The sequence below is a fragment of the Chinchilla lanigera genome, unplaced genomic scaffold (assembly GCF_000276665.1).
Source record: "Chinchilla lanigera isolate Chin_1 unplaced genomic scaffold, ChiLan1.0 scaffold00066, whole genome shotgun sequence".
Lineage (NCBI taxonomy): Eukaryota > Metazoa > Chordata > Mammalia > Rodentia > Chinchillidae > Chinchilla > Chinchilla lanigera.
The window spans coordinates 2777627-2785172 of record NW_004955467.1 but is presented as its reverse complement, the minus strand read 5'-3'; positions in this window follow the sequence as shown (position 1 = coordinate 2785172).

Genomic DNA, 7546 nt, shown 5'->3' with positions numbered 1-7546 from the left:
TACTACTGACTTCTATCGCTTTATTGAAAGGAACAGTTAATGATTAATTATTTGATGAATCTTATGTGTCTATATTTGTTTTCCTGAGTAACCACTTTGAAGAAATCAGTATGTAATAAAACAACCATTGTTAATTTCCTTTCACCTTGTCTGTAATTCAGTATTGCTTGTATTGTTTTTGTGTAATTTTGTAAATGTATGTGTGTTTGTTAATATGTTTTTGTTCTTTTATAGTTTAAAATAAAAAGATGTCCTCTATCAAGACTGCTGTTTAATATCATACTTGAAATATTAGCCAGGCAAGAGAAAGAAATAAATGTGATACATATAGGAAAAGAAGAAATCAAATTATCATTACTTGTATATGACATGAACTTCTACCGAGACTTCTAGAATTAATATCAAATTCAGCAGTGTAGCAGGATATAATATCAACACACAAGAAATCAGTAGTGTTCCCATACCCCAATAATGAACTCACTGAGAAAGGAATTAGAGAACCAATACCATTCACAATAGTATCAAGAAAATTAAGTACTTATGAATTAACTTAACCAAGGAAATGAAAGACCTCTGCAAGATTACAGTGCTCTGGAAAAGGAGGATCAAAGAGGACATAGGAAAGTGGAAAGATACCCTCTGTTCTTGGATAGAAAAAACCAATATAGTCAAAATGACCATATTTCAAAACTAATGTACAGATTTAATTCAACCCCAATCAAAACATCAACAACATTCCTCACAGAACTAGAGAAAACAAAACTAAAATTCATATGAAACCAGAAGAGACCCAAAATAGCAAACAGAATCCTGGGGATTCTGAGAGCAAGGGGACATCAGAATTCCAGATTGCAAGTTGTAACAAAATCACAGTGATAATAACATCATGGTACTGGCATGAAAACACACATATGGGTTAATGTAACAGAAAAGAGAATGCAGAAACAACCCCAGGCACATTTAGTGGATTTTGGATAAAGAGTCCAACAACATACATCAGAGGAAATATAGCCTCCTTAGTAAATGACTTTGGAAAAATTGGATATCCACATGTTGAAGATTGGGTCTAGCACCATATATTTCACCATATGTTAAAGTAAAAACAAAATGGGTCAAAAGTCGAAATGTTAAAACAGAAACACTTAAACCTGCTGAAAGATAAGATAAGTAAAATTCTTAAAGCCATGGAGGTAAGCAAAGACTTTCTAAAATGCAAATTAAAACAACCTACAGTCCATCTTGTTCCATAAAGAATGGCTGTCATCCAGGAATCAAATATTAACAAATGCTGGTGACACTGTGGGGAAAAAAGAACATTTTTACATTGTTGAAAATATAAACTAGTACTGTCGTTATGAAAATCAGTATAAACATTACTCAAAAACTAAAACTAGAAATTCCATTTGACCCAGTTTTTCTACATGTAGGTATCTTCCTGAATGAGTTAAAGATATATTACCAGTGATATATGCAGTGATCTATTACCAGTGATACATGCATACCTATGTTTATGCCCAAACAATTCATAAGAGCCACCAAATTTCCCTGAAAGTAATTAATCAGTCTTGAAAACTAGAGATCAAGAAATGTCAGCCCCAGTAACCTTGCCTTATTTACCATTACTGAATAGCCACCAAGCAAGAGAATATTGAGGTATAATCTTCTGCATGGCAGTACCCTTAACTATGTGACAGCCAGTGCTTATCTTTCAGATAGGTCTTACTTTCAGGGAAACATGGAACGTTTTTGAAATAGTCTATATGTCAGTTGTGGTTAAAGAAAATGTGGCACTTATGGAGTACTACTTTGCAACAAGGAAGGCTAAATAAGACTAATTTACCCTGGAAAACATAATGCACCTTGAAATGCACCTAGAAAACATAATGTTAAGTGAAATAAGTCAGACACACAAGCTTAAATACTGCATAGTTACTCATATAAGAAACCCAAAATATAAATATAGGGTAAAACAAAGACAGATAATAAGAAATATAGAGACAGATCTTTTGTAAATGGGAATGAGACCAACAGAAGAATGGAGAAGCAAAGAGTGGAAGGAAAAGGGTAAAAAACACATTGTGGTATGTCATGTACAACATGAGGAACCATGTCTTGATCATAGGTAATTGGAGTCCCAAGTTTATTTGAGGTTACAGTCATCTTTAGCAATTAAAAACTTTTTAAAACTAAGTCAACATACTTGTTATTTGATTCAAGTCCATATCATATGCCAATAGTCTCTGTCAATGTAACTGTTATATTTGCTATATTTCACCTCTCTATTTCCATCTCCATCTCCATCTCTGTCTCTGTCTCACTGTCTAAAGTCACTCTTTAACTAACTGCAATAAATCGGCTTAGATTTTGGTCCAGGCCTTTGACGTTTGAGTTACAGGCTTAATAATTCCCAAACTTACACAACTATATAGATTTGTCAACTATTACTGAAATTCAGGACTGGATAGGCTAAAAAAGATTGGGATTTTTCCAAATTTAAAAATCTATGAAATAGAATTTGTAATGATTTGTCCATTTGGAGTAAGAATGACTCATAGCTTATGCAATGTACTTTTAAATAATTTTCCCTTTGCTATCCGACCAACTGGTATTCATAAAACAGAGTAGATTTAATGAATACTTTAGGGTTAAAGCCTACGCTGCTTTGAATTTGAGAAAATTTTAAATTAACTTTATAACTGGAAAATTTTTCTCACTAAAACTTTCTAGACATATGTAAGTCTCTTGCAGGTTTTTGATTAAATCAAAATATCCTAAAGTGGTTCTCAAAGCCCTACCTGGCTAAATTCACCTCTTTTTTTGTCCTGTTTTAGTGTGGGCATTCTGTGTTATCAGCTTTTCCACTGCTAAGATACAAAACCCCATGTACATAACCTAGAAGAAGGGAGGCTTAACTTGGCTCATGGGTTGGGAGATTCAGTTCATGCTAGTTGGTTCCGAGACAGAAACATCATGGCAGAAGGGTTCAGCAGCAAAACTGCTTAGTTCATGGTGGTGGGGAAGTAAAGCAAGGGAACAGTGCCAGAGAGGAACAGGCGGAGGACTAAGGCTGCTCCTCATGACCTACCCAGACCCACCTCGGAGAATGTTCTTCTAATCTGCTAGGTGTTTTCCTGTTTGTTTGTTTGTTTGTTTGTTTTTGGCTAGGTGTTTTTTGATTCAATGAACATGACATATCAGGATTAATGGTCACATTTTCTTACATTCTGTCTTGGCAATGTAACTAGCCACAAGTTCTTTGAATTGCAAACATGGCATGCTCCATCTGAATTAATAGTGTGTACATGCTGGTCTTCCTGCCTGTACATTTCCATGCACCTCTGTCAAACTGGTTTCCTCACTAACTCCTCTTCTTTGAGATAGTTTTTAAAGTGACACAGTTTCAATGATGTCTACTCTGCACTGCCTGGAAGAGTCTATTTTCCTCTTCTATGGCTCCATAATATCCAGGTTTGCCTTTCCAGATTATTCATCCTTGCTGTAAATTCTGATTTATTCATATAACTATGTTATCATTGCCATCTCTGTGATTAGATCCTAAGCTTCATGAGGAATGAGGTAAGTCCTGATTCAGTATCCCCAAGGCAGAAAAAGTCTAACACTTCCTAGGCAATCAAATATCTCTTGTAGTAAAGAGTAAATGTAGGTCTGTCTTAGTTTCTTGTTGCTGTGACATGATATCTGACACCAACAAGTTAAAGGAGGAGAAGTTTATTTTGGCTCACAGTTCATAGAGGTTTCAGTCCATAGCTGGCTGGCTCAGAGGTAGAGCAGCATGGCAGAGGGGTCTGGCAGAGAAGGCTTGTTCATGGCATGGCAGACAGGAAGCAGAGAGAGATCAAGAAAGGAAGGAGACAGACCCTTCCAGGTCACACCGAATAACACACCTCCTCTCACCAGGCTTCACCTCCCAGCATCACATTTAGCTATAAACTCATTAAAGGGCTGATCCACTAATGAGTATCACATCCCCGTGATCCAATCACCTCCCAAAAGCCCCACCTATGAGCACATGAGGCTGTAGGAGGGACCTGTTGTTATAAATAATGAGCTCATATCACAACATAAGAAATGGATTCAATCCTTTGCATTTTAAATATATGGGCATGCAGGGTTATGGAAATAAAACAAATATGATAACTTTCAGTGAATAGGTAAGCCATTTGGAATTTTATGATATTGTTGTGCCTTTGGCCTGTATAAAGGTAAATATCTGGCATTAGATGAATTTACTTAAATTTATAAATATTCTCATGACTATTTTTCCAATAAATGTTTTACTCACAGACAAGGTCTTGTGGTGTTTTGTTGACTTAAGTTATTATTTTGCAAAAATTCATTCTTACAGAATATTGCAAAGTTACAAAGGATTTTACAGATCTTTTATTTTGACTTGGATTTTTCAGAAATTTTTTCTTGTTCTTGATTTTGATCTTTACAATGTATATTTTTCCATTTAAAAAGACATGTGTAACCATCTTTTATCTGAGAGGCAGAACTGTTTGTTAGTAGAAGTTAGTAGTTAGAAGCAGAACTGTTTGCCAAATGAAAAGGCAACAGAAAGTGTTTGTACTAGTCATTTCTTCCCCAACATGGGCAGTTTAAAGGAGGAGAGGTTTATTGTGGCTCACAGATTCAGAGGTTTCAGTTCATGGTCCTCTGGCTCCAAAGCAGAAACATCATGGCAGAAGGGCACAGCGAGGGAAACCTGGCTATCTCACAGCATCCAGGAAGCAGAAAGCAGGATAAGAGAGGGAGAGGAAGGATCTAGAGCTCAGATATAACCCTCGAGGTCATGCCCGCATGACTCATCCACATATACCTAGAAGCCTGCTTCACTAAGCTTCTTAAATCATTCAATCTGACAATCAAGATTAACGATCACAGCATTTAAAGAAAAGTTTAGATACAGTTGTAATATCCATAAATTAGAAGCCAAAATCCTAATTGCTGACTTTTGAAAAATGTAATTTAATCTACCCCACTTAAATTACAGGTAGTATTTTATTTTTTATTTTTGTCAAGCATTTTCTGGGCACTAACCTGCTCACTTTATTGTGGATAGCTGTGCTAAGATTTTATGAGAAGATTCAGTAGAGAAGTCCTATTTCCTTTTGTCAGCTCAACAGAAAGCATTACTAGGCCAGACACAGCCTGTAGGTTGGAGAGAACCATAAACCAAGACTCTGGGTTCAAATGAGAAAATGTATGTGACAGCATGCTCCAGGTATGGGTGCACACTTGGCACCCAGATCTGTTCACTCATTTTATTATTGGTTAAGGAGGGAGCTGAAGCAAATTCCCCTTCTGACATAGAACTTACAGCTGGATGTGCTCCAAAGACTTATATCTATGCGCAGCCCCACCCAGCCATGTTCTAAGCCAGGGCTTCATTCTCATCACTGCACACACTACTTCATCACATTCACTGCATGCGGTTGGGTGCAATAATATATTTTCATCAAATCATCCCTAACTCAAATACTAAACCTTAGTTTTAAAAGACACATACCCCAAAAGTAAACTTTGAAAGAAATGTTATTTAAGAAATGTGTAGGCTGCATTGTCAGTATAAACCTTGACCTAGGTCACTAGCTGCCCTGGCCAAATGGCAGGGAGGACCTGAGGTCTAACTATTTCAGTCCTCCAATAAAAAGGATAATAAAATGAATGTTTGGTGAGAAAATTGCTTTTATGGAAACTTGTGTAATACAAACTTTTTGGTGGTGGTTTTAACATCAGATTTTACAACAGGGTAGTTAAATAGTTGGCTGAATCTTTTAAAGGTCTGGGGAATTTAATGGAAGAAAGTATACTCTTTGTAGTCCTGTCAGCTCAGAGAACTGGGCAGACAGATATGATATCTCTGGTTCAAGTTGCCCAGCTGTAGGATTTTCATATTTCTTTCTTTATGTGGTGCTGTATTCTGAAATTCTCTGTATTTTAGACCAGAGATGAAGCAAGGGGTTGTTATTTTCCAAGAGAGGAATAAATTAATCCCCAGTCCTGGGGACCATGGCTGCCATTTGTAGTGGTATATTTGAGATAGAACCTTAAATAACATCTACAAGCAAAATTACCTGGGAACAAAACGAAGCTTATCATTGAGGGTCAAACTCATAACCCTGGTTATCTAATATCAAAACAGAGGGGGCTTCTTGACAACAACCACTCCTTCATAAATAAGTTCTTTAAATGGCCACTTTCTTCGTGTAATAGGACCTCTGGATAATAAGATGGGGAGGCTTAAAGGATACTTTACTATACTACCCTCAGAAAGGATGAACATAAACAATCCACATAAACACTCAGGATCTACAACTCAGTATCTGAGGGGGTTAGTTCCAGATACCAAAATTATGAAAACTCAAGTCTATATAGTATCAGACATGCTACAGTATTTGCATGCAATTTATGTAATCCTCCCATGTACTTTAAATCATGTCTATTTATGAGACTTAATACAATATTAATAACAGACACTTCTGAAAATATTTTTTCTGCCACTGTGACACTTGTAGATATGGAAGAAAGAAAGGTGCTATTTTTCTATAGTTTTTCTTGCTTCAGTAAGTTGGTGCAAAAATAGAATTATTGTTTGTAGCCCTGTGGATTAAATAATTCCAGAAAAAAAAGAATGACACATCAATTTCAGAGACAATGTAAATTTCTACTTCGAGATAAGCAGAATTTATGTTTTAAATTAATTATCACAAAATGTCTTCTCTTAGATAATAGAATTTATGCTTTAATTTTCCTGAGGTATTGGGATTCTTTCTTGTTCCTTTGTAATTCCTAGAATGTGTTAAAAATCAACATTTTCAATAATTTAATTGAAAACTCTAGAAATCATTGGCTACACCTTCTTCAGAGTTTATTGTTTCATGCTGTTCATTTTTTAAAAATTTGTGTAGTGATTGTCCTGCACAAATCCATAAAATCTGTATTCTTAGATGTGGCCATTTAAACCTATGCTTGGTTAGCTTGGTACTCAGAAAATGAACTGATATTTGCTTTCTTTCTGAAACCAGTTAGTATCCTAGTCTGTCTTAGTTACTTTTCTCGTTGCTGAGACAAAACCAACACCCAAAGTTAAAGGAGGAAAGGTTTATTTGAGTTTGTAGAGGTTTCATAGGACCTTTTGAATAATAGGATGCGGAGGCTTAAAGAATGTTTTACTACACTACCCTCAGAAAGGATGAGCATAAAACAATGCAGATAAAACCTCAGTATCTATAACTCAGTCTCTGAGGGAGTCAGTTCCAGATTTCAGATCTTCAGCGGCCTCCAACGCAGCATGGCATGGCAGAGGGGCATCCCGGAGGATAAACAGTCCATGGCAAAGCAAGAAGACAGAAGGCAGCAAACAGCCAGGAAGTGACAAAGGACTACCAATGACTCTCTTTCTGTCCCTTGTGTCCTATGCAGACTACCCACCCTTAGGGTAGCTAGCACTCATATTCAGGGTGAAACAACCTTAATCTTAGCATCACACAATGAATCAATCCGAGCTTCACATCCTTGATCC